Source organism: Ictalurus punctatus, chromosome 11 (genome assembly GCF_001660625.3).
Source record: "Ictalurus punctatus breed USDA103 chromosome 11, Coco_2.0, whole genome shotgun sequence".
NCBI lineage: Eukaryota > Metazoa > Chordata > Actinopteri > Siluriformes > Ictaluridae > Ictalurus > Ictalurus punctatus.
The window spans coordinates 11,288,699-11,315,730 of record NC_030426.2 but is presented as its reverse complement, the minus strand read 5'-3'; the positions used below and the strand labels follow the sequence as shown (position 1 = coordinate 11,315,730).

At 41.0% G+C, this 27,032-nt stretch overlaps 1 protein-coding gene across 2 annotated transcripts in view; it reads left to right on the top strand.

Moving 5' to 3' along the window:
• Positions 1-27,032, top strand: part of plxna1b (plexin A1b) — a 225,193-nt gene that overhangs the window by 39,545 nt on the left and 158,616 nt on the right. The gene's annotated exons all lie outside the window — the stretch shown is intronic.

Sequence of the window (27,032 nt, the reverse complement as noted above, 5' to 3'; positions counted from 1 at the left end):
GTCCTACATTAACATCCTGACATAAGCTCAGTATGCAGCTGTTGTGTAGATGTATCTATTTCTGACGCGTGCTGTTTTGACTGGGTATAGCCTACTTAAAACAAATCTCTGTGTAGTTAACAGCATGACTCAGACCTGCATTGTTGATAATTAGGAGTCATGATTTTTAACTTGGGTTTCTTAACGCCGTAAAACGACTGTGTGGGGCGTCATAACTCTGAGCTCGGAACGGATTGTTTATTTTTAGTTACCCCGTGATCAACCGGAATGCCCCTCGCGTTATTATTGTCGGAAGAGCCGTTTCTCTATTCAGCGTCCAACACTTCTGTTGTTCACACCTCTTGAATTCTGCGTGTAGGGCAGTTCACTCGGTCCATATCGGTGACCGGGAGTGCCAGTCACTTGGAAAAATAGTAGTACATAATAACGGAAGCGTTGTCGTATATAGATGAAATCAATCGTACATTGATCGGACAAACCGAGGGGAAAAAAGATTGAGTGAACGTTTGATTGAGCGTCGTTCTGCCATCTAAATGAAGGTCTCTCGTTTACTGTGGCAGACACTTAGGCTGTAATGGACTGACGTTAATGCGATCACATTGACGGTGAACTTTAGAACCCCAAGCAGTCAGTTTTATGCTTTTTAAATATTTATATCGATTCTACCACGGCGATATTGAATTCTCGGTTCTGATCGGTCGGGAGGTGGTGTTTTTAATGTTCTGCAAGGGTGATATTAATGCACTCGTTCGAATGTTTTTGTTTCATACTTGGTGACAAGTATGGCAGACACTGTGGTTCTCAACCCGGGGGGGCGTGGAGAGATTCTAAGGGGGGAGAAATTACCACAGACAGGGCGTCATTTTGGGTACCGGGTGTATTTTATTGCTTTTCAAATAGAACGTGCATAAATGGAAAAACGTTGCGTTCCCGCTCAATCTGTATTTCCTTTTTGCTGGGGAGAGGCGGAGCTTAGCCTGTCTTTTATCTAGCGGTCAGTGCAGACCAGTGTTGCCAACTTAGCGACTTTTTGGACAAACCTTAGCAACTTTCCAAATATCGCCAGTACTGTCCTGCAAGCGCGAGGTCTTGCTTTCCCGCCGCACTCGCACCTCTCTCCGCGTCCGCTCGCTCTGTTCAGTGAAGGGCCGAGAGCCGGAGATTTAACAACGTCCTGGATAACGAGATGCGCCCTTCGTCCCAATTTACATCATTCGTATGCGAATGTTTTTAGAATACAAGATGAATGGACTGCAACATGTTTTGCATGTAAAATAGTCCACGTTATTACAGCCTGGTTCTCTTGTTCGAAGTAGTTCTAGTGTTCAGAAACATTTTATATCATTCATGTTCCACACCTGTCCGTTATATAGTTTTATAAAGGTTATTTAAAAAATAATACAATTTATGAAAAGTAATAAGGAAAAAGTACAGAAGCAAAGAAATGCCTATCTATCGATCAATAACGGATTATAGATTAGTTTATAAATAGTTCTTATATAGAATAAATAATTATACCTTGTCTCCTCCAATGTGTGTGCGGGGGGGGGGGGGATGCCACATAATAGGGGAGGCTTAGGGGTTGCTTTAGGTGCAAAAGGTTGAGAACCTCTGCGTTAAAGGTTTAAAATAACACGTGTAATGATTGATTTGGTGAAGTTTCTGTGAGGAGGTGTGTTCTTTAGCATTTTTTTTTCCTCTAAGGAGTCACCAGTGCTAGCGTTCTGTAATAGTCAGCAGTAGAGCTGTAAAGTCTTCAGGACAGAACGCTTTGCTGGTAAGGGAACGATTGTTTATAGCTCATCACCGATGTTCAACATTAACCGTAGGTACAAATAGATAAAAATCTAACGTTTCATTCTCTAATAATAAAAAAGGACTCGTCAGCGGATCGCTGTGGTATAAGAGGAATGGAACACGTGATGCTAACAGCTGTCCTCTTCACGTTTGATCATTTTTATACAAGAGTGCACGGTCATTGTGTGTTGTTGCTTGCATTTCAAATACTTGTATTTCTTAAACGTGTCTCATGCTCCGTAAACACTGTGCATGCGTCACCAGTGAAAGACATTTGAATTCTGCACTACTATGTTGATAGTGGTCCCGTTCTAGTACGTGACTGATCACGTTCATTTTTAGGAGACTTTTGTGGGGGGGGGTTGATTATGCCCTCATGATGCTTGTAGGTTAAACACAGGACTGTAGGCTTTCGCTAGCACATCCTCTCTTCCTCTTTCTCTCAGCTTTCATTATTCAGTCAGACAAGAAACATCATTAGTTATCATAGTTCAACTGACTAGATTTCTCAAGTCACTCTTTCTCTTTTGCTCCCTTGCTCACTCACTTAATTCATTTAGAGGATCTTGATCTCGTCTTCTCTGCCATCAGAGTCCTCAGGGACCAGGCTCGGTTGTCGTCTTCTCTTTCATTCACCCTCTTAATCTTTTTTTTTTCTCTCTCTCTCTCTCTCTCTCTCTGCTCACCCCCCCCCCCCCCCCCCCCTTTTTTCTCTCTTGCTCATTCTCTGTGTGAGATTTAACTCGGCACTCGGAGTTTCACACGAACCTTTTTTTTTTTTTTTCTTTTCTTCCCCTCTTGCGTTTGGAAATGCTCTGTTCATTTCATTTCGGTGTATGTTTGCAGTTTTTCAGCAGGTTTTGTTGATCGCTAGGGAAATCACCGGTGTTTGACACTTTGTCACAATAGACTTCGGAGGTTATTAAGTAGGGGTGGGCAGTGTGGCAAAAAAAAAAAAAAAAAGGAATTTATATGAGGGTACTTGACGGCATTTTAAAATATCTCCGTATTTAGGCTTGTCAACAAAATAGAGCAGTGGGTGTGACTTTAGGGAAAAAAAAAAAAGAGAAAAATTCCTGCTCTTGCACCACTCCTGTAAAAGCTGTGCCCGCACCCATCCATCCCACCAGTCAGTCTACCCGTTCACTCTCCCAGTTATTTCTGTTTGTGCCCACTTGCAGTACTTTCTAATCACTGGGACAATTTCATAAATCTAAACGAAGGGTCTAGCTTTACTGGACACACTGTTTTCACTTACAACGTCCGCGCTACTTTCTCAGGCTTCACTGCGTCCACGTTAATCCGGATGAATTTGAAAACCCACATCTTTTTTGGCCTTCTGTCCACACACATTTTTTTTGACCGTCAAATACAAAGCATTTTCGAAAGTGGAAAATGCGAGAACCGAACTATTCCAAAACGATGGCGTATTTTTAGTCATGTGACGCGTTCAACTCCAGACAAGAAGATGGCGGCGATGTCGTACTGCGTCCGGTTGGTCCAGTTTGATAGCTTTGCTAAAGATTAAGGTCGCTTTGTACAAGCTTGAAAGAAACGACGCAGGCCGGAGCTTCTTGCGCGTGTACGGATGCGCGGTATAGGGGCGTGCGCGCTTCCGGGCGTTTCGGCGACTGCGAGCAGTTTTTGGAACATGTACGAAAAACACCAGTGTAGATGGCGAGCGATTTTGCAAGTGGAAATGCTCTTTCCGGATCTATATGATTTAACGAAGACGTAGTCTTGGGCTATTAGCAGCCAGGAGCGATCGCACCGAAGGCAAATTCGCTGAATAGGTCAGGCCTGAGAGAAATTCTCTTCCAGTAACCCTTCATTTCGCCGTGTGCCAGTTTAACGATGATGGACTGTGGAGGAATTCTATTATTAATTAGTGGTCACATCGACTATGTGCTTTCCGTCTTTACCTCCTTATCTTCATTGCTGCCTGCATAGAAACAAAAAAGGCCTATGCTTGCAAGTTTTTCTTTGGGTCCTGGGGTTTATGGATTCCCAGCTCGGACACGTAATGCCACATTTACATGGGAATCTTAGACTTGCTACAGTCTTTAAAGTGTACCCAATTATTTATATCAAATATTACCTTTCATGTAGTGTGTTCTAGAGCTGTGTGTGAACGTAAAAGTCTGCAAAAAATCAAACGGAGTTATTGACTCTCAAAGGAAGGAACCGATTCTGAACGGCTGAAACGAGTCGTTAGTGATTCAAGACTTACTCCCCGTACTAACCTACATAGGTTTGTAACAAAGCTCTACCGCTGGTCTTGATTGGCTGCTCGCTGACGGACAGAGCTGAAACCCGTTATGGTAGTGGGCGTTTCCTTTTTGAAACACGCTAACGGCGGTAGTCGGGCTGCACGATTATGGCTGAAATGATAATCCCGATTATTTCGATGAATATTGAGGTCTTGATTATTTATCACGATTATTTTAGGGGTTACGTTTTTATTGCATTTTTACATTTAAATAAACAGACCACTGCTTTCACTTCCATGTCATGCTACATTCCTGCTAATGTACAACTCTTTGCATGAAATTAGACCGGTCTTTAAAGTGCATCATCTCGTAGAAGCAAAATCTAAATAAAATGGCCCCCAAAATATAGGATAAGTAAAAAAAAATAAATAAAAATGCCGTCGACCGAATGAAAATATGAAATCAAATATAACAATATGCAACCAAATGAAAACAATTCAGGCGAATGCAGAAAAGGTTATAATGTTTACAGGAGGAGAGACGCAAGGCAAATCACCCAATAGAGCGCTGCAGGGATGATGTCATTTTGTACCGAAACCCGGAAGTTATCATCACACCGGTTCCCTCGACAAAAACCCAATAGGATTTCCCCATTGGCTTTTGGATTATTGCAAAAAAAACAAGCTCTGTGCTCAACAAAAATTTACAACACTAACATGTTTTGTCCATCCAGATCATTTTCACAAATCAGCACAACGTTTCTGAAGTCTGAAGCCTAAATACAACGGGCAGAGATAAAAAGCTAACCGTACGCTACAAACGAACTACACCACGGACGCTCGACTTCATCGTCACCATCACCAAGCTTCCGACTACTTCTCCAAACTTGATTTAAAACATTTTCCATGATAAGGATTTCTCTGTGGATGAATCTTCATCCACGTTTTTTTTGGGGGGGGAATTGTGAGAGCCCGTTTCAGAGCTCTACGGTAACAATTTCTTTACAATTACAAAAATTTAGGAGCACAGTCACAAAATTTTGGAGCACGGTTGAAGTTTAGTTTTTTTTAAAAAATATATATAATTATTATTTATTTATTTATTTATTTATTTATTTTTTTTTTTACACATGGTAACATTAATGTGCCACAATAAAACACTAAAGTAGGCATTGAGAAAACTTGAGCTTGTCAATTATGACAGAATTTAGGAACATAGTGTGAGCCATGACACATTAATTTACCTTCTGATAAACTAAATGTAACATTTTCAGTTCATTTTACAGACTGTATGCAAAAAACAACAACCGTTAACCTGTTCCACCTTGTAAACAAATATAATAAACCTCACTGTTAAATATCTTAAATATATTTAAAGCTCCACTATTAGACATTTTCCGCTGTCATGGTTCTGGTCTGGAGTCAGTTCTCGAACCGCTCTGTGTATATTGTGTATATATCTGAATAATCTCATATAGAATGTGATTGGGCGAGTTCATTTACCCAGCCGCTTTAGTTTAACGGTGTTCATTACTGACGCTCCGATCAGGATTTTTATAGCCGATACCGATCCAGATACCAGTCTTTTTTTTGTTGAAACTTTAATCAGGAGGTCTGTCATAAACAGTTAAATGTAAGCTCTCTGCTCATGGTCACTGTTAATTGAATTAAAATAATAGCAATGAGAAATACTGTTGGTTAATTGTTAAATAAACAAGCATAAAATATTTATTTTTAACTATCTTCAACAATAGAGAGTCCTAATTAAAAGTAGACCAACACAAAAATGAACCATATTAGGAAAAAGAATAATATCTTTCTAAGGATAGCGCGAACTTATCTTAATGTCAAATTGATATTAAATGCAACCCATAGTAATTAAACAATTTCATTTCTCATTTTAGGTATATTTTATGAAGTTATTATAATATCTATTTTTTATATATAAAATGATTTATTTATAACCAAGCACATTTTCTGTCTTTACAATTTAGTAGATTTCTGTTTGTTTGTTTGTTTGTTTGTTTGTTTGTTTCAGTTGTTCCTTTTAGATCGGTTCCCCAGTACGTCTGCTGATATTGTTTTTTGGGAGACTGAATCAAAACATGGAAACTGGAGTTGACTTTTCTTATGATATCTGGCAACCTTAAGTTTAAATGACGTGACTACGCTATGTATTCGAGTTAGCGAAGAGCGTGAAGGGAAGCAGTAGCGTACTCCTTCTGAGCAGTTGCTAATCTTGATCATTAAATAATTCCTCACCAGTCAAAGAAGTTTGAATGAAACCCATCTTGTAGCGTTGGCATCATTTATTAATTTACTCCGCCTGACGCCGCTGTGTCTACACGAGCAGGTGAAAGTTCAGGTCATTTTGCGGGATCGATAAAAGATGGCGGTTGTGAGATCGGGGAGTTGAGGGAAGCAGTTGATGTACAGTGTTACTCTTCATCATAATGGCTTCCCTGCAGTACTTCCACACATGTTCGGTTGACTGAGGTGATGAAAAGCAGTGTGAAAGTAACTGTCGCGCGGTGTAAATGCATTTTAGTCTTCCTGTAGTTTTTATTCCGATTGTATTCTACAACTCCGAACAGGTCACTCGCACCGGTGCGAATAAATATTTATTCACCGTCGCACAAAGTACTTTTCAGTCGCAAACGCGAGTGAAATGGTCGCACTGTAGAGCCCTGAGTTTATCTGCAAAGTTTTTTTCCTATTCGGCGTTATAACGTTTAATGTCCCTGACAACCTCTGTAGTGCCATTTAGCATCATGCTAGTGTCATGATTTCCGAAGCGAAGCTAGCAGCTCGAGCGCTAAAATGCTAACCCCGTTTCCGGGTTTTGGCGCTACAAAATGACGTCATCCCTGCGCCGCTCTATGCTGATTGGCTGTAAGTGTTGGAAGCGCTTGATTTGATCCGCAGTGGGGTTTTCTATGAGCGGAGGACGAACTTTAAAGGTCGATATCGCAGTCGATCATGTTCATTTAATCGTGGGCAGTCAAAATCGTAATCGCGTTCGATATTCGATTAACTGTGCAGCACTAGCGGTAGGCCAATCACAACAGACTCTGACCAATCAGAGCAGAGTATGCTCTCTGAAAGGAGGAGTTTGGATGCATCTATTGTACGAGACCTCTAAAACAAAATTAGGCACGTTTCATAGGTGTTGTTTTAAGGTCTGCAACAGTGGTTCAGTTAGTACAGGGTAATATTCAGAATAATGTCCTATTCATTGATTGGTAGCTGAGTAACACTGAAGTCAGTCAATGTTATAAAAGCACTAATGAATCTCCATGGTGTTCTCATAAGTGTGTTGTGATGTAATTTAATTGAAATATCAATGCTTGTGTAAATGTATCATATTGCCTAGCCCTATTATCATGAAATCAGTCATCAACCACTAATGTAGTGTGTATCTTCTAGTGTGTGTGTGTGTTCGCTAGAGTCTTGCAGCTGACTGCGTCTTTATCACCCACCCCTAGGGCTAAGTCACATGACCACCATATAAATTCTTGCTAGTCTAGGAGTAGGCCTCATTAGTGCACTGTGGCCAGACCAGGACTGAGGGCATGCAGGGCGGAGTGAGCGATGATGGACGTCTCTACAGAGGAACCGAGTGTAGATCTGGGCTCAGTCACACACTTCCTGCGGTGTGGTGAGTGAGTGATGTCCTGAGCGCTGCAGTGTGCACCGGTGACGCCACACTGAAGCCTCCACATCAGACCAGTAGGTATTGGCGTATTGGCGCAGAGTTTAGCTCACTGCAGCGCTGTAAATTACCCAGTCAATAGGTCAGAGGTCAATCTGTACTGAGCAGACCTTCTCAAGCCACTGATCCTTATATGAACCTGGACCAGGCTCTGATTAGCAAAGCACTGCAGTGTCTGCATCATAGTGTGTGTGTGTGTGTGTGTGTGTGTGTGTGTGTGTCCCGAATGTGTGTTTCTACGTGTGTGTGTGTGTGTGTGTGTGTGTGTGTGTATTCATGAGCATGTGGATGTGTTTGTCAGTGTATGTGAATCGTGTGTGTGTGTGTGTGTATATGCCTCTGCCTGCATGTGCGCATCTGCATGAATGTGTGTGCATCAAAGCGAGGGGGGTGTGTGTGTGCGCGCGCGCATACGTACATGCAGGTGTGCATGCTACAGAGTGGAACATGATTAATTGCCTCACAGCTCCCATTTTGGACCCTTCTCAAATGCACACAGTCACTACACACACACGCACACACACGTGCGCGCACAGAGAGAGAGGGGCAGGGATTGTTAGTTTATTATTAGACACATGACCTTCTTGCAGCAGCACTGTATGGGAGATTCCCGTTACCCGAGAGAGAGACTGTGTGTGTGTGTGTGAGAGAGAGAGAGAGAGAGAGAGAGAGGGAGAAAGATGGAGAAATGAATTAGAAGGATTTTGGAGGCAGGTGTTTGTGAGAACATGTTTGTGTTTGCACCATCATTTTTGCTACAAGGTGTGTGTGAGAGACTGTGTGCGTGTGTGTGCAGTTACAAGTTGGCTGCTGAAGTGCTTATCTGCTCCTCACACACTCTCTCGTGTGCACATTTGGAGCTTTAATCTGTTAAATTGTTTTCTGTAACACAGGCCACTCAGCTAAACGCTCCAGATTACACTCCTTTGATTGCATTCAAATCCATACTTTACACACTCGCACGCTGATGGGGTCTTATCTCACACAGCCGTGACTATATACACACACACACACACACACACACACACACACATACAGTTATGAAGATGAAATACCTGTCTTGCCTCATCTATTCTGACTCCTGTACTTTTTCACAGACTCAGGATGCTGGTACTTTTGAAGACTCTCTCTCACTCTCACACACACACACACACACACACACACGGATGCTGTGTGGAAACGAGTAGGCAAAAGGAATAATAATAGAAAGTGTGAGGCTGCCCATTACATCATGTGTTAATGTAGCTTTACAGCGTTCCTGTACTACACCACTTCACTGCTGCTGTTCTGCTTCTTGCAGTCTTCATACGAATAATTATTTCACTTAATGTTTACTATTTTATTCGATTAAATTGAGGCTGGTGAGATGTAACGATGTGTTTGTACAGGGTGTGTGACACTTGCGCCCAAAATGCTTGTTTTTGCTGCAGCTTTTTAAAAAAAATTTTTCGATACAACTTGGAGGTTTTTTTCGTGCTTCTATCGCAGGAAACTACTCGAATTGGCGAAATCGCACTCGCTCAAAATCGCTTTGCGCGGCCTTTTGCGGTGACGCATGTCGGTAAATCGGACTTTTTAGCTGCACTCCTGTTCGCCGCACATGAAGAGGTCTTCTCGATGGCGTCTTTGCTCAAATCTGCGGAAAATCCCGCGGCTGTGGTTCGGGTGGTAGAGCGGGTCGTTCACTAATCGTGGGGTTGGCGGTTCGACCCCCGGCCCACGTGCCTCCACGTACTGAAGTGTCCTTGAGCAAGACACTGAACCCTAAGTTGCTCCCGATGGCAGGCTAGCACCTTGCATTGGTGTGTGTGTGTGTGTGTGTGTGTGTGTGTGTGTGAATGGGTGAATGAGACCCAGTGTAAAGCACTTTGTAGAACCGCTAAGGTTAAAAGCCACTACATAAGCGCAGACCATTTACAGTTCACCGCCTGCGGAAAATCTGCAGCAATTTTGAAAAGCGAAAAGAAGCGTTTGCTCGAATTTCGTGTCCGTTTCTGCAAAATCCTGGAGGGACTGAATATGATCTCATAACTACACGATATTACATCACCACCATATCCAGTGACGTTTATCACGATTATATTGTACTATATAATATTATAGAACTATTTATATTGTCTTATAGTTGTGTTTCGGGGCTGTGCGGAAACATCAGAGTATGCGTGGAACACTCTAAAATACGCCAAAAATGTCGTATTATCCATTTAATAACATGGCGGATGATTGACCGACGTGTAAAACTGGAAAGATCGCCGCAGAGGTTTTGAACTCTGTAGTATTAACACTTCCTGGAAGCTCCGCCTCCTTCCGCGTTCGAAATCGCGTACAATTGCCCGGTGATGCATTACGTACTGATCAGCATACGTGTGTAGCACGAATACAATCCGTACGTGCGGTACTAAGTCCGCCATGTTGGCATCGTCACGTGACCTGCGATTTAAAAGAGCCGACGAGCTTCCTTCCGCCATTTTTGATTCCGACGGCCCTTGCGTGCCAGTTCCGCTGCCTCCTGGGACAGCACGATGTCCGCTGCTTCCTTCCTGCAGAATCACGGGGGAAGCAGGGGAATGGAGAATGTTTTATGTTCATTAAAGTGAAGTAAAAACAGAAGATTATGACTCGGAGAGATTAACCCGTGATACAGCCATTTGTCAAATGTAACATTTTACAAATAACGTTAATGGTGGTGATGATGAGGAAGCGATTAAGTCATTCCTGTGAGCGCAACTCGTAGGCAATAGCGTTTTTCACCTGCTCTCTCCTGCTTAACACTGAGCAGCTTCAGATGACATGTCAGCCATGTGAACTTAACCGATTTCTAGAAGGATTACATCAAAATGTAATGCGCTCTCTCTCTCTCTCTCTCTCATATATATATATATATATATATATATATATATATATATATATATATATATATATATATATATATATATATATATATATATATATATATATATATATATATATATATATATATATCTCTATATATATATATATATATATCAAAATGTAATGCTCGCTCTCTCTCTCTCTCTCTCTCTCTCTCTCTCTCTCTCTCTATATATATATATATATATATATCAAAATGTAATGCTCTCTCTCTCTCTCTCTCTATCTATCTATCTATCTATATATATATATATATATATATATATATATATATATATATATATATATATATATATATATATATATATAAATAAATTAGTTTCTCTGTGTACTCCATATTACTGCCGAATCAATTAAAAATCCACTCTCCAGCTGAGTTTTTGCAATTTTCTCTTGTTCCACCTCCTCTACTCTCCTTAAACCTGAAATAGTGGAAATACTCGCTTTCCCTGTCTTTTTGTTTTAGATGTCGGCCTATTAAATTGCTTCTCGTGATATTTTAAACCAGGAAAAATCGCGTTCAGGGAGAGATCAGTATCAGTAAAAGCCTAATTCAATTTTCAGCAAGCGGCTTGTGTTACAGCGTACGTTACAATGCTGCATCACTACAAGTATATAAACCTTTCAATCGGAATGACCTCCTTTTCATTTTCTGCCTGTCTGCTGCTTCTGGAGTTTGTTTTGCTTAGGGAACCCGCAAGTAATTAGAAAACAAGCAAAAAAAAAAACCCCATAAAGCATAAAATAATCAGATGAGGACAATTCCTAATTTTCAAATCCCTCAGCATCTATACTAAGGCTGGGCGATATGGCTGATTATCATATTGTGATACTTGAGGACATTTCTGCGATACACAATGTGCATCACGATATATAATTTAGCTAACAGCCTTTCTGCAAAACAGTACTTTATAAAATAAAACGAGCAAAATCCATTAAACTGAGTTTGACGATACTTTTCTTTAATGCTTACAAAACTCAAAGCAATGGCATCCATTAAGTATAATTTAATTTGTAATGATTAACAGCATGAAAACATACACGAACATACCAACGATATCTCCGAAAAATGTATCGCGTAATCACTTATCATATCGGTGCTCTATCGATATATCGCCCAGCCCTAGTCTATACACAACACTAAAATAATAGCATAGACTAAAGAGATGGCAGATATGACCCAAATATCATATCGCGATACTTTTCTGCGATTACATGCAGCATCACAATAAACAGGTTTCCTAACAAAACAGTAAACAGGGTTGTATTTAAAACAACTGTGAAAGTCAGTGTTCAGTATTACCTCCATGTAATGGCGACAAAATAAATAAATAAAATCTTAATGTTTTTTTTTCTTTTAGAATTTTAGATTCAGTGCAATGTAACAAATTTTAGAAAAAGTCCCAAACCCTGACATGGGCTCTCGGCTCCAGATTAGCAGCGTGTTGGTGCTGGAACCCAATTGATTTTGTCAGCTGAGAACTGGCTCTTTTTTTTTTTCCTCTCTTTCTTTCTTTTTCTTTCTTTTTTTTTTTTTTTATACAGCAGAAAGTGTAGAACAGTTCCAGATTAATGACCAGCTCCTACATCTTGATTATAGAAAAGGATAAATGAGAGTGCTGTCTAGGCACAATGAGTGTTAATCTTTTAAATATTAACAACTCTTCAAATATTAGGTCCTATATATAAACGTAGACGATAATATTTTGGCTTTTTATCGGGCCTACGAAGCTTTAAAAATAGATTATTACTGAACTTTCCAGTGACTGAACAAATTTTTATTAAAGCTATCAATGACTACGTTTACATGGACAGCAGTAATCTAATTATTGACCTTACTCTGAGTAAGATAATAATGTGATTAAGGTGTCACATGAGTGACACATTACATGAGTCACGTTTAGAATACTCCTGTCATGTTCCCGTTTTACGTGTTATAGATCATAATTAGATTAACAGCCCACGTCATTACGTCACCGCGCCACGCCGTCCGACTCCCTCCAGAATTTCACGTATCGACATAAACTTCGTCTTTGTTATGGAACCGTATACAGTTTTGGGCGTTTTTATTGAATTTTTTACGAACACTTTAAGTGCAGTTAATTATTTGTCAATCTGTACGTGAAATAGACGACTGCTTGAAGCGGTGTGTGTGTCCCAAATAGCGTAGCTACCGTCTATATAGTAGCCAGGATGCATGTAATTTTCCCCACTACAGGCCTATAGTAGGAAAGAATGCGATTTGGGACGCAGCCGAACTCTCTTGTTCGTCGTAAAACAGTTGCGCTGCCGTGTGTGATCGTGTCCTGTCGCAAAATGCAGTGAAAACTCCCACATGACGCTCATAATGTGATTAAGGTGTCTTACATGTCTGTAATACACATCCATAATTTGTTGTCCATGTAAACGCAGCTACTGACATTATTCATAAGTCTACCTGTTACTGGGTTGTTGAGGTTTAACCCAAAACTGATAACTCCTGGACCCAAAGTTGAAGGATCCCACATCCCTGTCGCTCTATTCCCATAATTTCTCAACCAAGTCCCCATGAATTCCAAATGGAAGTTTTGTGGCTTTTAGTATGAATATTTTAGACTTCAGGTTATCTATAAGCGAGTGTTCTCCAAAACAATGACAGAATTCTCATTTAGAAGATGTATACATTCAAAGTGTACAATCCATCTCTACCACCAATACGGAGCATCGATTTTGATGACCTCATTGTGCACTTCAGCTCCTCATCAGATTTTCTGTCCAATCAAATGACCTCTAGAATCTGAAGTGTCCCGCCCCCAACGTGGTACTAACTGTCAAATACTGAGTTAGGTTAAATGCTGTTGGCTGTTTATAAAAGGGGGCGGAGCTACCCTTTTCAGTGGACATTACATCAACACATCGAATAACACTGCGCGTTTCAAGCCACTTCACGTGGACTTTAAGTTTGGCTGAGATGCGGGTAGCACTCCTATGATTTGCGGCATATTTTAAGATAACAAAATGTCATTAGTCTGGCCTAATTGCATAATTTGCAGTTTCCTTTGAGCCCATTTTTACACCAGACCACTGTGGCAAACACACTCGCAAGTTAATTACAGAAGTAGCCTTTTCACACCAGATGCATGGGGCATATTTGAACTATTTGTCTATCTATCTCTATCGATCAATCTATATAGTGCCTTTAGTGGGGGGGGGGGGTCATACTTTTTTAGGACAGCTTTTACTTGGCTTTTGAATTATGTTTTAAGAAAAGATTTAAAAATACATAATGTCTGTGCATGTCTGATATCAGCTGGAAGTGAGTTCCATAGTTTAGGAGCATAAGAGGAGAAAGCCTGATCACCCGCGGTGTGCAAATAAGTCTGAGGGACGACTAAAACACGAGACCGAGACGAGCGTTTCTGGTATAATCTTACGGGTTCAGACAAATACATGCAGGGCTTTTTTGTAAGTGTAAGAATTTTAAAATCTACGTCGGAAAACGACGGGAAGCCAATGTAAGATTTCCACCATATAATATATAAGGGCTGTAAATGACTATATTCCTGCTATATTTTGCAGTGTATGTTGATAAACGAAGCAGTGCATGGGCTGTATCCTACTGCAGCATCATGCTCTCTCAAATGTTTCAAATGCAAACTAAAGCCACCAAACCAAGTTATTCGAATCTGAATGATTATAATCGAAAAGGCGGTGACGATATTTCGTGTTATTTACTGAACTGGTGCAACCAAACACAGAAACGAGTTCTTCACATGCCGCAAATTGGACGCTCCCGGTGTAAATAGCGTTCAGGCCGTGGAAGTATTACGCGCAATGTGCCGCGTGACCCAAAGTAAACTAAACAGCCGTGACCAACCGATCGCATCAGCTAGAGTTGAAGTGGAACAGGTTCAGTAGCTTTGTGTATTGGTGCAAGATAAAACGCGTGCTTTAAACGTCTCCTGACTTTAATAAGCTCCAGTGCAACACCAACTCGGTCCGGTCCAACACACAGCAGTTTCTGAGTGTAAACCGTGTGGAAAAAGGAGCCCACGTGTGAGCTTTCCCTGTGTCCTTTTGAATCGGTTTTGGATATCAGGACGAATTGCTGTAATGCATTATGAATCGTCGTATTGTAAATAGAAGGCCTGTAATATCTAGTTCGAACGTGGTTTTTATCTCCGTCACAACGCACCGTTTTATTGCAGTATCTTTCCATAAGCATTAGAATTGCATAAGCTGTGACACTTGGACACACCCCGAGTCTTTACACATCTGGGTGCTTTAAAAAAAAAAAAAAAAAAAAAAAAAAAACTAAATCTGGAAGACATATCTCCAGAATAAGGTCACGTGTAATCACCGCCTCACTGTAGCACACTATGGTCCATTGAAAGGCTTGAGCAGAGCCAGTGTGTGGAATTTGGTGTGTGTGTGTGTGTGTGTGTGTGTGTGTGTGGCTGTATGCTGCTGTGACATTCTTCAGCTTTACTGCAGTTTGGGAGCTGTTTCTGTCTCTGCTCACAGCTCCACATCCACCTTATAAGCCGATCAATAAAGTATTAAATAACTGAAAATGTGTGGGGAATGTGTTTATTACGTATATATTTTCTTTCTCTCTCTCTCTCTCTGTGTGTGTGTCTCTGTCTGTCTCCCATGAGCTCTCGTTCTCTCTCTCTCTCTCTCTCTCTCTCTCTCTCTCTCTCTCTCTCTCTCTCTCTCTCTCTCTCTCTCTCTCTGTCTCCGTCTCTGTGTGTGTGTTGTAGCCAGGTGTATTTGCTAGAAGCTGTACTGCTGTGTATTTATAGTGCTTGGCCTTCCTGGGCAGACACATAATAAGCAGTCTGTGCCTTCGAGAGAACAGCATGCATGCATTAATGAGTGTGTGTGTTTGGGTCCGCCCCTATATGAGATTCATTTTAACCACTAATTTGGTGTTCGTTTAGTTTTAGTATTGTGACACAAATACAGACGCCGTTTTATTCCTTCTGGTTATTGTCGGCTTTAGTCTGGATTCAGGTGATGGGAAAACTACAGCAGTTCTAGTTAACTAAACATGGAACGATACAAACTGCAGATTTTAGCATCTTCCCTCCAAGATTTCCCACATATACAGTCTGTTGAGGTTTTCACAATCATTTCTTGAATGTTCTTTCGTTTTTGAACGAAAGCAAGGGCGTGAACGTTGCCTTTACGAGCTTACTAAAGCCTTCCTTCTTCTCGCTTGTTGTGTGTTGGTTAAATGGAAGCTGCGGTGTTTTATAATGTTATTACAGTGCGTACATTACATTAAAGTACTTTGAGTGAGGTATGCTAGGTCGAGCCAGCTAGTATCATGTTGGATAAGAAGACACTACAAAAAGCAGTTTTTCCTAGTCACATAGCAGTGTCGCAGTAGTAGGAATGGATGCTGATGTTACGAAACAGGGTATGAAGGCATGGATTTCCAGCTGGGAAGTGTTGGCATACATGCACAGATCAGAGAGCATGGAGCCAAACTCGGTCTAGCTGTGCGTGCGCATGACTCCTGGTTTCTCGCTGCGTATTCTCAAACACGTATTCTCAGACGTCTTTATTAATTCTCATACAGTATAATTTGCATTTGCAAAGTGAGTGCACAAATACGAGAAGAAAACGTTTCATCTTTGTCCAATTGATGGCTGATTTTCATCTCTTTTTAATCTTTGAGGGACATGGAATTAGATTTCCTCATATAATTTGAACGAAAATGTGAATTATTGTTTAGTTTTTCTCATGCTGGGGGAAAAATAGTCCCTTTTTTGTCTTTAAAATGAACACTGCAGTATATCCTCATTCAGGTGTTTCCATATTGCGTTTGTGTGCGAGAGACACGCTGTGGCGATATTGTCTGAGAACGCTCGCACACTGTGATGGATTACGAAAGGCCGCTTTACACTAGAAGCTTTTCTCTGAAGTGCGTTTACGCTCACGGAGCAGATAAACACTTAACACGGTACAGTTTTAACCACCAATTTCATTTACACCAGCTCTGTGACACGCACATGCAACCCCAATCATCCTGCTGATGATTTCTCTCCGCATCACGCATAAGGGTTTTTTTTTTTGTTTTTTGATTCGTTCGTGGGCGGAAACACTGTAGAGGGACGTTTTAATCATGTCCTGCACATGAAGTTTAAAATTCTAACAATAAAAAAATTAAATGTTCGTATGATTGCATGTAATACCAACATGGGGAATCAGAATAAAGACACATGCGTTTTTTTTTTAAATTAATTACTTAATTTTTTTAAATAAAGTTCATCAAAAAAAAATCTACCAATAAAATATATCTTTTTTTAATTTAAAAAAATGTATTCAATAAGCACAGGTTTTAAAATGGTTTAAATTAGCGATGCACCGATGATAAAGGCTATTTTTCACGCTATGGGCCATCAGCCCATAGTTTAAAAACATCCGACGATCAGGGCCGATTATATCCTGTCAATCAAACGTGGATTTTGTGCTGTGTGTAAAGATGTCTCTTGTGTGAAAAGACGATAAAACTGCAGTTTGTAAACTCTAATCTCTGCACCGCTAAAATATTACATGGGAAGTGAGCAGCAGTGAAGCGGGAGCTGAATTAAAGGGCCAGTACACCGTTGAAAGATTTAAATGAAGATGAGTTGACAAAGTATATATTGCGCAGAAAAATATATTTATAGAGTAGTATGTTTCATATCCAGTTAATGTTAATATATAAAAAGTGTATATTAGATATGACAGTTTGATGTCAGTGATGAAGTAGAAATGTTTTTGTTTGTAGAGAGTGAATGTGAGACTAACAGGAGGCTTTATACAATGCAGTCAGTGTTAATATGAATTAATAACATTCAGTAAGTTAATAATCTTACTTTAATCTTCAGAATTGAGTTCATGTCTTAGTGTTAATTAGAGTAATGTGTTTTCTGTTTATGAGACCAGTTACTGTGAAACAACTTGCTGAAATGGAGAGAATAAAGTTTATATTTGCATTTCCTTCCAGAATTGTGGAATTAATTATTATTAATTTATAAGAAGGCATAAAAGGCAGAACTATCTGTATCGGCTGAGAAATTTAGTATCGCGCATCTCTAGTTTAAATTCAGTATGATATTTTCTATTTGCATTTGATGAAGTGACAGCCTCAGTCATAATGTCGAAACGCTCATCTAGAATATTAACGGTTTTATTTTCTCGTGTATGATTTAAATTTTTTTTTTGCATGTAATGTATGAAGGCAGCTTATTTGCTTAGCTTTTAGACACTTTTTATTTATGTATTTTTTTTTTTTTAAACAAATACCATCTGTTTGCATGATAACTGCTGGCATGGGCCTCATTATTAAATGACTTTGGACTATATTAATAACCGTCATTCACTTCAAAATGCCTTTTACATGGACTTTTCCGTTTTAGCCAACATTTTCGCTTCTTACCTGTATGATTTGCTTTTGATTCTGTGTAAGGAAACTTGAGGATGACTGAAGTCAAGCGTGCCATGTTTTCCCCAAATAAACGCTACTAGTCGGTCACGTTGCACAAAAGCAGACGTTTCTATTTGACGGCATTTGCAATTTAGCGCTTTGGACTCTCCCACTGTGCTATATATTTCAACCAAGAGACACTAGGAGTGACGCACAGGATCCTTCTGCATGCACATAAGCAAATTCAGTTCCGTAATTTGAGTTTTATTATCCGTAATTATCAAGAAGTAGATAAAATGCCGCCCCATGCAAATGAAATATGTTTCCCTGTTTCTACAGGTTTATTTCACAGTAGATAACAATAATGGCAACGTTTCACTCCTTAAAGCAAAATTCCTGTTCAGAGTGCAAAACAAATGCAATCAATAATTAAATACATCTAGATACTACATATTGCATGACTGCAGACAACCGAACAATTTAATGGAATGTTTTCTGGCATTAATACAAACGTTTCTTGTGGAAACAGTAGCGCTATGAGTCCACGTGCGTCGTCATCACCCGACGGACTGAAACGAGTAGCAGCAGTAGTGGTTTGAAGGCGATGTGCAACAGTAATGACTATACACTATACAGCACCTACGGAATTACAAGTCCATCATCTCGACATGCATCATGTTTTTATGGCCCATCAGGGCGGTTGGGTCAAATCCCAAATGACCTCCTATTCACTTCTACTGCACTCTACCTAGGCTTTAACATAATGACCACCTACTGTAGATATTACGCAACATACAGTATAGTGCAGGCCATTAGAGAATCAACCAGCCGTTAAAACGAACGGTACATAATGCGGCAGAAGTATGTATTTGCTTCAGTATGAGCAAACCACATTAAGTCAACTACTACTTCACAAAACGTGTGTGGCATAGGTAGTGATCTTATTTACTACACTATAGACACAGTTCTGTTTTTCCTGTACCCGGTCCTCCTCACACACATTCTCATGGTCTTGCCCCTCCGCCCCGTCTAACGTAGCTAGCCGAGACATACACACATTGTGCTAATGAGAAATATATGCTTAATGATACTCTAGTGAGCAGTGAAGTAAATATCAACTCGACTTTGCCCGTCTTCACCCCTCGTGTACTGTTTGACATTGATGTATATGTGAGAAGTGTTTCTTGCACTGCTTATGGACTAGAACTGAATGAAAATTTGCCTGGACATAATGCAGTACTTGGAGACATTTTCACAAAGCACAATACCCATCAATGGTGTGCGACTTTTGCATGTTCTCGGATGGGTTTCCTCTGGGATCTCTGGTTTCCTTCCACCTCCCAAAAACATACCAGTAGGTGCATTGACTTGGCTAAGATAAATTGCCCGTATGTGTGAGTGTGCATGGTGCCCTACAGTAGCCTGGTGTCCCATCCAGGGCATATTCCCTCCCCACACACATTGCTCCCGGATCCACAGCGACTGAATGACTCGGTCATGACTGACTGAGTAATATGTATCGTGATGTATATAATATGGGTTTGTTAACAGTATGGTAGCTACCAGAGGTTTTGATTACTTTTTTATTCACCCTCATGAATATTACATTACTGTATATACAGGATTACATTATGAACGTGGCGAAGGAGGGGAAAATGAATTGGATTAAATGATTAGATACGTGTTACTCGGAGTGACAGCAGTAACAGGGTTATTGAGGTTGCGAAAACATTATCGACAGCCGTATTGTAATATTCTGTGAAGAGCATGCTGTATTATGCACTGTATGGCCAATGTAATGTAGACGCTCCTCCTAATGATCGTGTACAGGTGTTTCAGTACAAACGGATGCATAGAATCCAGCACATAGCCGTGCAATCTCAATCGACAAACGTTGCTAGTGGAATGGGTCATTCTCTGAAGAGTTTAGTGACTTTAAACATGGTGCTGTCATAGGATGCCACCTTTGGCCACAAGTCAGTTCGAGATTTCTGCCCTGCTGGATCTGACCTGGACAACTATACATGTTATTGTTGTGAACTGGAAGTGGCTAGGAGCAACAACAGCTCAGGCATGAAGCGGTAGACCTTGCAAACTAACAGAACGGGGCCAGCGAGTGCTGAAACACGAGGCCTATCCTTTCTATAGTTCCAAACTGCGTCTGGAAGCAACCATCAGCGCAAAAAACTCTTCAGAAAATGGGCTTCCATCTCCAAGCTGCTCCACATAGGGTTATGATCACTATGCGTAGTGCCAAGAGTCAGCTGGAGTGGTGTAAAGCATGCCGCTACTGGACTCTGGAGCATTGGAAACATTTTCTCGGGAGTGATGAATCACGCTTCACTATCTGGCAATCTGACAGACGAATCTGGGTTCGGATGATGCCGGGAGAACAGGAATGCTGACTGGAATGCTTAGTGCCAACAGTAAAGTCTGGTGGAGGAGATGGAAGACGTTTGGGGCTGCTGTTCAGGGTCTGAGCACCATCTTTCCAGTGAAGGGTAATATTAATGCTACAGCATGCAAAGATATTTGAGACAATTGCATGCTTCCTATTTTGTGGTAACAGTTTGGGCAAGGACGTTTCCTGTTCCTATTGCAGCATGACGGTACTGCTGTGCACAAAGTGAGCTCCATGAAGACTTTGCTAAGGTTGGAGTGGAAGAACTCTACTGGCCTGCACAGAGCCCTGACTACAACCTAGGATTGAGGGATGGAGTGGAACGCCTACTGCGAGCCAGGCCTTCTCAGCCAACATCAGTGACCTCACTAATGCTCTCGTGTCTGAGCGAACTCACGGTCCCACAGACACACTCCAAAATCCTGCAGCCTACACAGATGATGTCTAGCTACATAGGTGGGGGAGCTCCATGTTACATTTACGGTATTTGGCGGGTGCCCTTATCCAGAGCGACTTACGTTCATGCCATTTATAGGTTTGACCAGTTTGGGGTTAAGGGCCCAGCTGTGGCAGCTTGGCGGTGCTGGGATTTGAATTCCAGTGTCTTAACTGCTGAGCTACCACTGCCCGTAGTAATGCACCAGGTTGTGGAATCGGATGTTCAGCACGCTCATAGGCGTGACGGTTAGGTGCCTTACAGTGTTTCGTATTCATCACAGTATATACATTCTTCTAGTGTGCGTGTCGCGTCTTAGTGCGAGTTTATGCGGTGTTCAGAGTCATGTGACTTCCACATGTGTTAACCAGGTGTGACGGTGCCATGACACCGGGGTTAGCCGTGTGTTAGTATTTGTGCCCGCACTCTGACACGAGGCCCCAAGGCACACTTTTACACTATTGATATTTCGAGTCTCTGCTGGACTTCAGTTTTGACCCCCGCGCCAGAGGGAGAAGCCGCTCATTCCCATCCCCCCCCCCCCCCCCCCCCCCCCCCCTTTAGCACAAACACACTGATTCAAAATGTTACTCTGGGAATCGAAGTGTACTGTAGCAAATGACAAGTAGCTCAAGGGCTGCGTTCAGAACAGAGCTGCAACCATTAGATCTACAAAACACACAATCTACATCAAGTGTCTTTTTTTTTCTTTTTTCTTTTCTTACTGCTGATGCACTGTTTATGTAAGAAAACATCTCAATAGTTTATTAGTTATCTATTCCGTAAAGAATTTAGCAGCTCCGTGTGTGTGTGTGTGTGTCTGTGTGTTAACTGTCCTTGAAAAAGCTCTTAAAGGAAAGTGTTGCACATTAATTGCTTGGTTAATTTTTATTTGTAGGAATGCATTTTGATTTGGTAATCACAGTAGCCTTGACTAGCTGCAGCATTTACAGCATTCAAAGAAAAAAGAATTCTGATGAAGTATAAGCAGAGAGAGAGAGAGAGAGAGAGAGAGAGAGAGAGTCTCCTCTCACTCGGGTGTCTCTCAGAGTCTGTCAGTCCTGTGGAAATTACTGAGGGGAGGGGTTAAGGATAATCACTGGTGTGTGTGTGTGTGTGTCTGAGAGTGGGAGACAGATAGGGAACATTGTATCTTAAGCTAGCCTGTAGCACTGCTGTTTATCTCGTGGGCCTCATGTTCCTGTTGACACAATACACACACGATTTCACCTGAGAGACTTGAGCCTCTCGCTCTCTCTCTCTTTCACACAACTTTTTGACTTCAATCAAATCCTTCTTTAATCTAATTTAGCCGTAACTTATTCTCTCCACAGATATATATTCCAGTCACGTCCTCTCACTGCGGTGTGTGTGTGTGTGTATGACCAGAGGTGTGTGATACAATAGCATAGTTTGGCTCTAGGCCAGTGATGTACTGTTGTATAACTTGCACTGAGTGTGTGTGTGAGTGTGTGTGGACCAGTGAATGCCAAAGCAGAGAGGGAGATTTACCACTCTGCTACCTGTAGTGTATTTTGTTGTCTTTATCCTCTAAAGCATTGTATTGGTAGCCTTAAGGCCCTGACTAAGGGAAAAAGTGTGTGTGCGCACTCGCCTGTCTTTCTTTGTCTCTCTCTTTCTCTCTGGGTTTAAGGTCAGATTGCTCGGATTTAAAAATACGAGGATATGAGGGTGTAAAAGGGAAGCTCTGACAGAACGCTCCAGCCTTTCTTTGCCTATATTCACTTACATTGTGTTGTTTCTTCTCTTAAATGATTTTTGATCAGCATGTGCATGGCGCGAGAAAGCTCTGCCCATTGGATGCCCTCTCTCACTGCTCAGAGTGCAGTTTACGTTCGTCTCTTATAGAATATCGTGAAATTAGTGACTGCACGTTCACACACTGTAAGTGTCGTTCTAATTTATTAAATAACACATTCTCATTGTAATCTATACAAATGAACTAAACATCACAGTGTAGCAAAACGCTATAACTGTATGTGGGCGGCCATGTTGGACGGCCACAATTACGTTTCTCTCGAACACAATTTGCCACAGCGCACCAGCCCACAGCCTCCAAATGCAGGAACTTCCTGCTATTTTACTAAATGATTCATTTCAAAGTGATTCGGTATCTTATCGGTGTTGTTTAAAAGTACACAAGTCTGTTGACGGACCTTCACGCAGATAGAAAATCGAGTGTTTGGGGAGGCGGGGCCTGCAGGGTCGGGCTTGAGCGCATTGATAAGCGTGTGTAATGATGAGCTTTTGATGGCTGTTTCCTGTTTCGCTCTCGCACGCGGCCGTGACGTGTTAAAACACATGCCCGGAGCGATTTGTTCCACATGCACAGCTTTTCTCAAAAATAATTTGTGGTTATTTTGACTGATTTCAAGATTGCGATAATTAAGTGCGATTTAGAGAGAGCATGCGTAGCCTACGCCAGATGCACTACTTAACAGGAACGTCTGAGATTGAGCAGCATGCTCGCAGAAGTGTCTTGAGATGGATCTGAGCACTGCTTCGCTAGCGCTGTTATGTGAGGAACATATGCTAAACAGGCTTGAACCAGTATTACATTTTCATATGATAATTGCCTAACCTTGGATCACAGTTTACACTGATCTTGCAAAAATTGAAAAAGATGATGATTTTTTTTGGCTTCTGTCGTGTTTCAGCCGCGTCCCACCCCCACCCCCCCCCAAAAAAAAAAAAAAAAAAAAGGGAAAAACAAAAAAGGAACCTCATGTTTGGGACTCATTTCAGCTTCAGGATGCAGAGTCACTACTAGTTTTTGTTTTATTTAGTTTCAGTTTCTCAGCTTAGAAAATCATAGTTTTGATGAGAATTAGGGTGTTTTCACAACTAGTTGAGCCCTCCAAATGCTCTGGGAGCGGTTCAGCATGTATATGTGAACAATCCAAGTGATCTCAGACCCCCCCCTAAAAGGACCCGAAAGCGAACCGTACTCCGGAGGTGGTCTGAGAACGGTTCGTTTGTGGTTCGATTTCTTCGTGAGATGTGAATTCGATGAGGTCCCGGTCCACTTTGCTTTTCGTTTCATGTGTACCTGGAGGCTTGCCGTACCTGCAGCCATGTTCCATCGCTGCTGAAAATGACACAAACCTTCTCACCATGTCAGGTCGTGTGGTCTCAGGAGGAGAGCTGTGCACTTCTTGAAATTTGGAAAGATCCTCAACACTTTAGAACACAAATGTGTTTCTTTTGTTTTCTCAAACGATGAAGGAAAGAGGCTGTAACAGAACAGCGCTACAATGCCGGGTAAAGTTTAAAAAAAAAAAAAAACAACGGTGACAGAAGTACATGAGCATCCGTGACACAATGCGTTGAAGTAGAGAGTCCGCTGAAATGAAGGATTCCTGTCCCTTCTATGACAACTTGGATGAAATTTTGGGTGCAAGTTGGGGTCTGAGTTCTTATGACACTGTGGTGTGAACAAGAAAGCGTCCGAGATCACTTCATTGCTGAAGAAGACCAAACAAAGAACCGGGTTCTCTTCTGAGTCCACTATATCTTGAACGCCAAAAGGACTGAGGTCACTTTCGGCTGGTTCCCTTTCTGATTCACTTTAAGTGAACTGGGTTTGGTTCTTTTAAAATGAACTATACGTGAAAACACCCTTAGATACACTGATCAGCCATAACATGAAAACCACTGACGGGTGAAATGAATAACGTTGATTATCTCGTTACAGTGGACCTGTCGATGGGTGGGGAAAATGGACAAGCATAAGGATCTGAGTGACTTTGAAAAGAGCCAAATCTTGATGGCTAGAAGATTTTCAGAGCATCTTGTGGGGTACTCCCAGAATGCAGTGATTTAGTACTGTACCTAGCAAACGTGGTCTAAGGAAGGAACACCAGTGAACCGGTGACCGGGTCACGGGCGCCCAAGGCTCAATGATGCGTGTGCAGAGCGACGTCTGGTCCGATCCCACAGAAGAGCTACTGTAGCACAGAATGCGGAAAAAGTTTCTGCTGGCGAGTCACCTCGTAACTTACAGGACTTAAAGGATCTGCTGCTAACGTCTCGGTGTCGAGTATCGCAGCACACCTTCAGAGGTCTTAGAGTCCATGCCTCGACATGTCAGAGCTGTTTTGGTGGCACAAGTGAGACCTACACAATATTAGGCAGATGGTTTTAATGTTAGGGCTGATTGATGTGCACAGTGGCGTGAAAAAGTATTTGCCCTTTCTTCGGTTTTAGTGCACATCTCATACTAAATAGTTTTAGCTCTTCAAACCAAATGCAACATAAAACAAAGGCAACCTGAGTTAACACACAGTGCAGTTTTTATTGATATTTTTTTTTTTTTTTTTTTTTATTGAAGCAGAAAAAAAATCCATGTGTTACTGGGTAGGACCTTTTAACCAACTTCACGATGTTTAAAAAGATCTATTAAAGTGTTGATTTGATTGAACAGGGTCCAGCTGAACCCCATTATGCATAAATGCAGTTTCATAGAGTTGGGGAATTAGTAACAATGGGGGCAAATACATTTTCACACAGGCCCAGTTAGTATTGGATCACATTTTTTTTTTTTTGCTTCGATAGATGACATCATTTAAAACCTGTATTTTGTGTTTACTCGGGTTGTATTTGTTTTATCTTAGATTTTGGTTTAGTTTCTGAAACAAGAGATTATTCATAAAACAGATGAAATCCTTTTCCACACCACTGTGTGTGTATATAATAGCTATCGATGTTGAATATTATAATATGTTGCATCTACCTGGTTATCTTCATGGTTTTTAAACAGGAAGTTTATTAAAGCACTGCTTATTATAGAAATATATGCTGCAGTGCTGTTAAACTCTCAAATTGAATTGATCACAACATATGAATTAATTTTCCAAAACAGCACGGCAGTAGTGCCAGCTCCCATTCAAATCGCAGGCTTATAATCAATGCGCTCGTTCTAATGATCATTTCTATAATAACGGCTCGTTCACAGGGAGTTGTATGGTGAACACGTCACGTGAGCTAATACTTAGAATAAATGGAAAAAGCCATTATTATTTAACAAATAAAAACAATAACAATATATATAATCGTTGATATTGTGAGACTTTTTGTAAGGAGATGTTTAATGAACCTGGAAGGAGTCTCCAGTCTCAGTGCTTTGTTTACAGTCAGAGCGGAAGCTGTAATTTTAAGTTTTCCACTAAGGGAACATCTTAAGACCGAGGGTTTTGTGCTTTCTGGTTTCTTGGAAACACGACAAGGTACGTTTATTTGTCATATGAGAGAGTAAACAGAGAGGCTGGTGAGGAACAACCGTTTATTTTTTTTTATTTTTATTTTTTTTAAGTCGCTCTAACTATACCCTAATGAAAAAGTACGACTTGGTGTTCTTCAGTAAATCAAAATTGTAATCATTGGCAAATTACTTTCATTAGAAGAGGAATAAAACACTCTTGGACACGCTGTTACTGGAAAATAATCAACTCTGAGGTGATAACAGTAACTCCGCTTCATCGCACCACCTGCACCTCGTTGTATTTGCTATAACTGCATGCCCCGTCGTCTTTTATTCCTTATTTAATGGATTTTAAATTCTACTGCTACAGCGCATCATAACCTTGCATTTAAACACACAATGCTGAGTGAAAATGAAGATGAGTCAGACAACAGCGGTTGTGTTCTACAGCGGACAGTGCTCATTACAGTGGCAATTAGAAAATATTTTGACACAATTTATTCCAAAAATCGGCTTGACGTACGCATATCCAGTAAAGAGTAACACGCGATGGGGCATGCTGTTCTAGGAAAAGAATCAGTGCCAGGGTGGTGTGATGGGACCTGACATGAAGCATATTAATTAACAAGTTGTTCTTTTGAACCATTTGTACTTACCGTGGTACGTCAATGAAACAAGTTAGTGCGACATTATACCAGCTATAATATATAGCTGTGGCAGTGGTGGCTCCGTGGTTAAAGGCTCTGGGTTACTGATCAGAAGGTCAGAAGTTCAAGCCCCAGCACTGACAAGCTAGCACTGTTGGGCCTTTGGGCAAGGCCCTTAACCCTCACTTGCTCAGTTGTAAGTTGCTCTGGATAAGGGCGTCTGCCAAATGCCATAAAAAATATAATTAATATATAATGAGAGATTATACCAGCTGTAATATATAGCTAATATATTATGAGACGTTATACCAGCTGTAA